The sequence below is a fragment of the Microtus ochrogaster genome, unplaced genomic scaffold (genome assembly GCF_000317375.1).
Source record: "Microtus ochrogaster isolate Prairie Vole_2 unplaced genomic scaffold, MicOch1.0 UNK27, whole genome shotgun sequence".
Taxonomy (NCBI): Eukaryota; Metazoa; Chordata; class Mammalia; order Rodentia; family Cricetidae; genus Microtus; species Microtus ochrogaster.
In genome coordinates, this window is record NW_004949125.1 from 1623586 (window position 1) to 1630796 (window position 7211).

At 49.4% G+C, this 7211-nt stretch overlaps 1 protein-coding gene across 1 annotated transcript in view; it reads left to right on the forward strand.

Moving 5' to 3' along the window:
- Sdk1 (sidekick cell adhesion molecule 1) overlaps positions 1 to 7211 on the forward strand; it is a 622567-nt gene that overhangs the window by 278074 nt on the left and 337282 nt on the right. The gene's annotated exons all lie outside the window — the stretch shown is intronic.

Sequence of the window (7211 nt, forward strand, 5' to 3'; positions counted from 1 at the left end):
CCCCAGTGAGGGGCTGGGGTGTGGCTCAGTGGTAGAGCCCCTGTCTAGAATCCCCCAGTGAGGGGCTGGGGTGTGGCTCAGTGGTAGAGCCCCTGCCTAGAACCCCCCAGTGAGGGGCTGGGGTGTGGCTCAGTGGTAGAGCCCCTGCCTAGAATCCACCAGTGAGGGGCTGGGGTGTGGCTCAGTGGTAGAGCACCTGCCTAGAATCCCCCAGTGAGGTGCTGGTGGTGTGGCTCAGTGGTAGAGCACCTGCCTAGAATTCCCCAGTGAGGGGCTGGGGTGTGACTCAGTGGTTGAGCACCTGCACAGTGGAGCCCTTTCCCAGAATTTACACACACACACACACACACACAAATCCTACCTTTTAAACTAGGTGGCTAAGACACCACTAAATCCTATAGCCCTTGTTTTTCTTTACTGAGTACACCCTGAAGTTCCAGCTCATGAGAAGCTATCCGAAAGTACAGAGGCCTGTGAATGAGGTCTTCATCCTGAGCTTTTGGCGACTGTGCATATCTGAGGCTCGGAATTCACGCGAGGACCTCTTCCCTACAACTTTGTGCGTGGCACTTGAAAGGCATCCCTGGCATTTGTACAGGATCCACTGAAATCCTTGCTCATCGTCCCGTTGTTTGTTGAGTGTCTCTGTGTGCCAGGCCCTTGGCATTTATTTGCCTTTTTTTCACTTCACAACAGCCTTAAGCCACAGGAGATATTACCTCTGTTTCTTAGAAGATGAGCTGTAGTCTCAGAGAGAGGAAGCCCTTGTCTAGTTGGAGCCCCTTCTGAGAACCACTCTGGTGTATAGGGTTTGCTGCAGCCTTGAGGAAGCTTGGGCAGTGGGCAGAGTGGGGTCGGGTCCTGCAGCTCAGAGAGATCAGCACTGAGAAAGCAAGAGTGTCAGGATGGCTGGACTTCTTCCTGGAGTGTACCTTCCGGGAGCTGGAAAGTTGATGGAAAATGACCTCCTCTTGACCTCTCGTATGCCCCCTCTCCTTAAAGGTGAGTGAGTGTGTGTGTGTGTGTGTGTGTGTGTGTGTGTGTGTGTGTGTGCTGACATGCCTGTGGAGGTCAGAGGACAATCTAAGGTGTCACTCCTCACCTGTCGCCTGGTTTGATCCAGGATCTTTTGCTGTTTGCCTCTGTTTAAGCTACCTGTCCATGAGCTTCTAGAGGGATGTGCCCCTGCTTCCACCCTGCTCCAGGAGCATGGCGTTGCAGATGTGTGCTGCTGTGTCCAGCGTTGCTGAGTTCTAGGGTTCAAACTCGGGGCCTCACCTTTGTACTGCAGAAACCTCACGGTTCTACCCAGAGTCGCCTCTTCTGCCCGTATGTCTTCTCCCGGTTACCCTGCAGGGCTGCTCTGATGGGATAATCAGGCATTCTCGAACCGACGTCACCAGCACTCAAGGCTGCTGCGTGTCTTTATTGGAATGCAGCGTGCAGCAGCATCTAGGTGGCCATTCAGGGCTGTGACATCCTATAATGGCTGGTATGGAAGGAGGTCTGTAAAGGAACTGGCAATTCCCAAGTACTGGCTGCTCTCAGCATCACCCCTGCAAACTGACTTAAGCCCAATGACACAGCTCCAAGTCACCTGTAACTCATTCCTCCCACTCTACCGAGAAAGCAGATCAGACCCTCTGCACTCCGCACGTTAGTGACTGGTCATTAAAATAATAGAGAAAGACCAGCATCTTGTTAGCTCAGCCTTGCCTTGAACTCTGCTGCTGAACGCTGCCCTTGCCCTTCTCTATGGGCTGGTGACCCTGGGGTGCCTCACTTTCTCTGGCTGGTGAACAACATGTATCCACCGTCAGATGTCCCAGTAAATATAGTAGAATTGCTTAATTATTTAGGCAATCTCTGCCCTGCCTTACTCCCCACGGCTCCACAGTGTCAGTCTGTGTTAGTGGAACACTTCACAGAAGGCTCTCTGTGCCTGTTTCCTCCCTGTTCCCCGTGAACAGCACTGTAAGGACAGATGCTAACACTTTGTAAGTGTTTTCTGGAGAAGTATGCGCATTGCTCTTTCTTCCAAACCCCTGTGTTAACTGTCCCAAAGCATCCTGGTGCAAGGGGTTGTTTAGAAAGTGAAGGTAGGACAGGAGGGACATGTGTCCCAAGCCATGGTAGTGCTGTGGAGAAAGACAGCTGGGCCCTTCTCCAGCCACGGAGCCAGTGTGAGACATATACAACATGGTTAGCCATCCTTACGTGTGTGTATGATGAGGGGGTTCTAATTCTCTAGTACATCTGGTCAGTGTTGGTGAGGACAGAGCCCACCCCAGTCACCAGAGAACTGTGAAGGAAGGGGAGACCGATGCTGGCCAGCGGCAGTAGCCCACCAGCAGTGTGCAGGCTGTGCTGGAGAGGACAGAGCCCCACACAGCTGCTCTTAGTCCATTGTGTGGTTTTCATTCCTCGCAGGGTGAAATGGAGCCCTCATGGACTGAGCCACTGTCTGCCAGTAGCAGGTTAACTCACTGTCTTCTTGGCTCTCTGGACACCTTGATCCCCAAATATTCAGCTTGCCTGGTTGTTCAGTGGGCTTGGGGTCTGCTGATTTTCCTCTCATCGTTAACTCCAGAGTTAATTCCGAAAGTTCGTGTATACAAAGGATCGGGTTCTAGCCTACTCTGAAGACAAATCAGTGAGTGTATCTGAGATGTGAGGTTTTGTTATTCACCAGCTGAGAGGGGTGAACCATGCTAAGGGAAGATGGAGGATGGAGCGCGGGCTGAACGCAGGGAAGAGGGGCACATTGAGTGATGGAGAGGTAGAAATGCTGAATGATGGACAGACGGGGCGTGCTGAGTGATGGAGAGAGGTGGAGGTGCTGAGAGATGGACAGATGGGGCATGCTGGGAGATGGAGAGTCAGGGCATACTGAGTGATAGACAGGTGGGGCACCCTGAGTAGTGGAGGGGTGAAGGTGCTGAGTGATGGACAGATCAGTGATGCTGCTGATACTCCAGCTTCATAGACTCTGGTTTGACAGAACCCAGAGTCCTCTGCGGGCCCATGCGATGATCTGGGACCCAGGCTCTAACCTTGTCGCTCTCAGCTTCTACTTCATCGATGCTGTAAATGGAGATTTCAGGGCACGTAACTGGGCTCCAGTCTCCCCACTGGCTGTCCTCGGCCACCTGTCCCCAGACACCAATTAGAGACAAGTAATGGTGGGAAGCAGAGGGAGGGGATTCCTTCAGTGTGGTCCAGGAAAGAAGCAGAGAAATGGGGTCCAGTGACACCACCCCCATCCCAAGTCCATCGTCAAGGTTCTGGTGTGAGCTTTATGTTAAAATAGAAGAAGAATTGGAGCAGGCAATGAGCGGGGACGAGGAGGACATAATTAAGCCGTCCTGGTCAAAGTGGGGTCTACAGATTATTGCCTCAGTTATGGTTCTAAAGATGGTCTAGAGGAGTCATCCTCATGAGGAACAAGCTGGCCCTCAGGAGGTCATTACTCCTCCTCCAGGGACAGCCTGACCATAGAAGACAATTGTCCTTATCTGGTACTGGTTGAGGGAGGTTACTTTGTTCTGTCTTGCAAGGTTCTGCTACTTCAAGTACCAAAAGTGACTCAAAGAAGAAAGTGTTCCATTAGGGGGAGGGAGAGGAAAGAGGAAAAAGGAAGAGAGAGAGAGAGAGAGAGAGAGAGAGAGAGAGAGAGAGAGAGAGAAGCAGTGATGTGAATTCTCCTTCGGGCAGCACACATTGTTAATGCCCCAGTAGGCAGAAGGGGGGCGGTGTCTGCAGGAGAGTTTCAGCCCCACCAGACACCAGAGGCACAGGACACCAGGAGGAAGTAGGCTTAGTTAGTCTGTGACCTCTGCTAAGTAACAGGTAAAGGAGCAGGGTGTACATGATGCTCTGTGACCAGGGCCACTCACTGTTTCTCTGGGCGATGGAGTGGGACTTGGTGAACCTGCCTAACATGAAGGTAATCAAGCTGCCGCTCGCCTTGTTCAAGTAGCCCTATGTGCGGAGGGCCTGGCTACCTGAGGGTTTTTGTTCTCTAACAGAAAAGTTAAACATAGTGGACAATGAGGACTACTGAGAACTCAAGAACAATGGCAGTGGGTTTTTGATCCTACTGCACGTACTGGCTTTGGGGGAGCCTAGGCAGTTTGGATGCTCACCTTACTAAACCTGGATGGAGGTGGGCGGTCCTTGGACTTCCCACAGGTCAGGGAACCCTGATTCCTCTTCGGGCTGATGAGGGAGGGGGACTTGATTGGGGGAGGGGGAGGGAAATGCGAGGAGGTGGCGGGGAGGAGGCAGAAATCTTTAATAAATAAATAAATTTTTTAAAAAAGAAAGGTTAAAGATTCATCTCTGTCCTTCCCCTGCCTCCTGCCCCAGACCCAGGATGAAGGCAGAGGTGCGGGACTTTTCAGCACAATGCTTGTTGGCTAGCCCAGGTGAGGAGCCCATGCTTTCTGTTGTTGATTTTTAATGTGTGTAAATGGGCTGGTGTGTGTGTGTGTGTGTGTGTGTGTGTGTGTGTGTGTGTGTGTGTAAGTGCTGTGCCCGCAGAGGCCAGAAGAGGATGTTGGTTCTCCTAGATGGCTGTGAGTCACTGGACATGAACTCTGGGAACCGAACTCGGGTCCTCTGCAAGAGCAGCAAGCGCTCAACATAGCCCTGAGCCAGCCATGTCTTCAGCCTGAATCCACGCTCCTTTAGCAAAAGCAGCTTCTGAGTTCCTGCTTTAGGAGCCGTAGGAGTCCTGAAAATGATACACTCCTGCCTGACTTTTTCACTACCTCGGCCCAGAGAGGAGAGCACCATCGCGATTTCCATTTCAGTAGCCAGATCCCTGCCCCTGCTCATTACAAAGAAGCTTAGAAGTGCGGGCTCCCCTGTGCCTGACAAAGGTGGAGAGGGACCACTGGATATCAGCAACCCCAGAAATGCCTTCCCAGGGGTGCAGGATACTAATTAAGCAATCATGATCAAGGCTGCCTGGGGCTTTCCTGGGGTTTTCTAAAAGGCTGGAGGAATCTTGCCTCAGGGCTGTAAATGTCAGTTGCTCATTAATTCCTCAGAAATGCCCGGAGCCAAGGCTGCTATTTCTAATAGTGAGCATTTGTTTGGCAATTTAACAAAACAAAACAAAAAAAGGGTACTTGTCCTGGTCCCCTGGACCCGATGATTCTTTCGGCCAAGGGATGCTCTGTGTCTCCTGCCTCACATTAGTTAGAAACCCCCCTCCCCTCTGAGTCATATATAAATCTCTCCAGCATGGAATATCATCATGGGGTAGGGGCCGGCAGTTGTTCTCACAGCTGTTTCAAAACCTAAGCAACTAAAGCTGCATTTGAATGTTTATTTGAATAATCCTTTTCTCCCCAGCAGCTGAGGTAGGGTCTACCCACCCCAGGCCTGGAAATTTTTATTTACAGTTCACTTCTCTGTAGGCATCATCTCACAGACAGAGCCTTGCCCTTTCGCAGTCCTTGCCACCTTAGTATCAAAGATGCTCTATCCAAAGGAATCAAGCAAAGGAGACCTGCAGATTTAGGGAATCCTTGGCTCTGTTTTATGTAAACAAGCAAGACTGGGTTTCTCCTAATACAGCAGTGAAAAGATTCCATGACTCCTGCAGGCTCGCCTGGATGCCGTCTGATGCACATGGAAATTCAACAAATCCAGCTCTGAGACCCCATCAGGGTTGCAAATAATCCTCAGAGTCACCCCTTAACTGGTGCTATTTTCTGGAGCGTGCTCCATCCCGTCGTAAAGACTCAGCTCAGGCATCTGTGATGGAATTGGAAAAGGTTGGCTGGTTGGTTGGTTGGTTGGTTAGTTAGTTGTTAGTTAGTTAGTTAGTTAGTTAGTTAGTTAGTTAGTTAGTTAGTTAGTGGATGTGTGAGTGAGCATACACATGTATGAAAGCCAGAGGTCTATATCAGGAGGGTCCCCACTGAATTCTGGGGCTTGCTGATTGGCTAACCTGGCTGGCTAGTGAGCCTAGGAAATTCTCTTGCCTCTGCCTTCCCTGTTCATGATCCAATCCCAACTTTTTTTTACATGGAATCTGGGGCTTGAACTCAGGTCCTCATGATCGCACAGCAAACACCTTACTGAGTTAGATACCCCCTTGTCCTGGAAAAGGCTTTTATGGAGGACCAATCAGAACAGAAACTGTATTCCACCAATAAATAGTGATGCTGTTTGCTTGATTATGTGGAGTGGATTTGCAAAGCACTCAGGGACCCGAAGAGAAAGTGTATTAAAGAACTCAACAGTGAGGCTGCTGCACTCATGATCTGAAGTGTACAGTTTATGGATACCGGCATATAGTCCAGTATGTTATCACAAAACAATAGCAACATCACCACGGTAGAAACAAGGTCGACCAATTGTGCCTGACTAGGATGATCTTGGGATTGTAGTGACGATCTCTTTGGGGACTGTAAGCATTTCTGGAGAGGATCTCATTTCTAAACTGTGTGGAGGTATAGGGGATCCTGGGAGGAAGAACAGGCAGGCCATGAGGAGTCTGTACAGACACAGAGTTACTGCCACAGAGCAGACAGGGTTTTATGTCTTTGGGCTGGCTCTTTCCCTATTTTGTGTGAGACCTACACCTGCTATAGGGTTGTTGTTTTCTTTTCTTTTTACCTAAAAGTCAATCCATGAGCATTTCTGACAGTCTTAAGAATGTTACAAGGAACTATGAAATTTCATTTTCTATAAAAAGAGATCTGGGAATAACACACTGTTCTGGCTGCTAATATTTTAATGAGATGTGTTGGTATGACTTCAAGAGTTCACCAGACATTATCACCCCTGGTCCTTCAGACGCTCTGGGACTTTGAAGCCTAGAAAACCCACTAGCAGCTCCTGGCTGCCTTAAGTCTGATAAGGATGTGGACTGAAATTGATATCTAATGCCTCCAAGACTCAAAGAACAGGGCCCTTGACAAGAGAGTAGTATTTAGCTTAATTCAAAATATTCTGTGTGTGTGTGTGTGTGTGTGTGTATGTGTGTGTGTATGTGTTTGTATCCAGTTCTTCTTTTAGAAAATATTTTGTCTGTGTATGCATGTGGGTATATGTATGTGCAAGTTTGGGGTGCATATGTACATGATTATATATGTATGATGAACAGCACAGAGGTTAACCTTGGATGTCATTTCCTCGGTACCATCTGCCTTATTTGAGGTTTGGGGCTTTTATTGTCATTGTTGTTGTTGTTG